Source organism: Alligator mississippiensis, unplaced genomic scaffold, assembly GCF_030867095.1.
Source record: "Alligator mississippiensis isolate rAllMis1 unplaced genomic scaffold, rAllMis1 scaffold_41, whole genome shotgun sequence".
Classification (NCBI taxonomy): Eukaryota; Metazoa; Chordata; order Crocodylia; family Alligatoridae; genus Alligator; species Alligator mississippiensis.
In genome coordinates this window covers 87,014-88,913 of record NW_026775350.1, presented here as the reverse complement: position 1 = coordinate 88,913, position 1,900 = coordinate 87,014, and positions in this window count along the sequence as shown.

Here is a 1,900-nt window from a genome sequence, read left to right as displayed (position 1 = left end):
CCACACGGAAAAGTCCTTCCGCAATCTCTCGTGCCCAACAGGTCCAAAGCACCCCCCCCACCCCTCCCACGTAGCCCAATGGCGCCCCCATTCATGCCCTCTCAACACTGCCCTGCCTCTCGCCTCATCCTCGCTGGCCATGAGAGGAGAGATGATTTGCTCAAAGCCAGAGCGAGCGCGATGACGACAGCATCTCGCGGGGCGTTCCTCCAGCCCTGCTCTCCCCGCCAGCAGCAGCACAGCAACAGCAACAGCAACAGCAGCAGCAGCAGCAAGCCCCTGAGCAGAGACGGGTACACTGGGAGCCCTTGTCAAAGGGGCGGGGATCAAAAGGGCAGCTGCTGATCCCTGAGGGGGAACGGGCTCTAATCCCCGAGGGGCAATGCGCTTCACTGGTTGGTGCCACCGTGCTTAGTGGCAGAGCGGGAATGTACTTCAGTTGTGCTTGAACACTGTTAATCACTGAGTGTGAGCCCACCCGGTTGTATTTGTACGGGAACACCCTTAATTGTTGCCTGTGAGAGTGTGATTGTGTTTCAGTTGTGCTTGAACACCCGTTGATCACTGAGTGTGAGCCCACGCACTGGTATTTGAACAGGAACACCCTTAATTGTTGCCTGTGAGACTGTGATTGTGCTTCAGTTGTGTTTGAACACCCGTTAATCACTGAGTGTGAGCCCACCCACCGGTATAATGGGAACACCCTTAATTGTTGCCTGTGAGAGTGTGAATGTTTGCAGTTGTGCTTGAACACCCGTTGATCACTGAGTGTGAGCCCACCCACCGGTATAATGGGAACACCCTTAATTGTTGCCTGTGAGACTGTGATTGTGTTTCAGTTGTGTTTGAACACCCGTTGATCACTGAGTGTGAGCCCACCCACCGGTATTTGAACAGGAACACCCTTAATTGTTGCCTGTGAGACTGTGATTGTGCTTCAGTTGTGCTTGAACACCCGTTAATCACTGAGTGTGAGCCCACCCGGTTGTATTTGAACAGAAACACCCTTAATTGTTGCCTGTGAGAGTGAGATTGTGCTTCAGTTGTGCTTGAACACCCGTTAATCACTGAGTGTGAGCCCACCCACCGGTATTTGAACAGGAACACCCTTAATTGTTGCCTGTGAAGGAGCTGCGGACGACTGAAACAAAGCAAAACCTTCCTTTCCGGTTTCGGCTGCGGCACCTCTCCTTTGCTTCGTCTTAGTTGTTCTCAGCTAGCTCACAGCTAACAACTAGAACAGGCTTGCACGTGATTGCACTTCACTGTTTCTGTGCACACACTTAATTGTGTGTCAGTGGACATCCCTGTTGCATGAAAATGCACTTAATCGCACAGAGCGAACGCTGAGCGAACACGCTTAACGGCTGTGCAGGCACGAGCCGAGAACGACTTGAAGGTAGCAGCTCCTTTCCAGCTTGGGGCGAGGAGCCTCTGCTTTGCCTCGTTTGAGGCGTTCTCAGCGTGCTCGCACCCCGCCATCCCAACGGAGCTGTTGCTCCCCTTTGGAAAAGGCCCCTTTCCTCTCGGCTGTCACGAGCAGCCTCTGGGCCCAGCAACCTGGGGAGAAATCCCTCTCGCAACACCGCCCTCGGCACTGGCGTCTCCCTCGCTCGTGTATCCCAAAGATTCCTGCCCCCTCAACGCTTCCCTGCCTCTCGCCTCCTGGCTGGCTGCGTGAGGAGAGGAGACGAGACAGAGACCGAGACACGCAGGATCTGCATGAAGGCAGTGAAACGCCCCAACGTGATGACGACATCCTGACTTGAACCCTCCCCTGGCAAGGGGACGTGCGTCTGGCCGCCCGCCCTCTCCTCTGCCCGGCCCTACTTCCTCCAGGAGCACGCGCGACACGAGCAGGGGACCGACCCCACACAGGGACCCTGCGCTTACTGGAAGG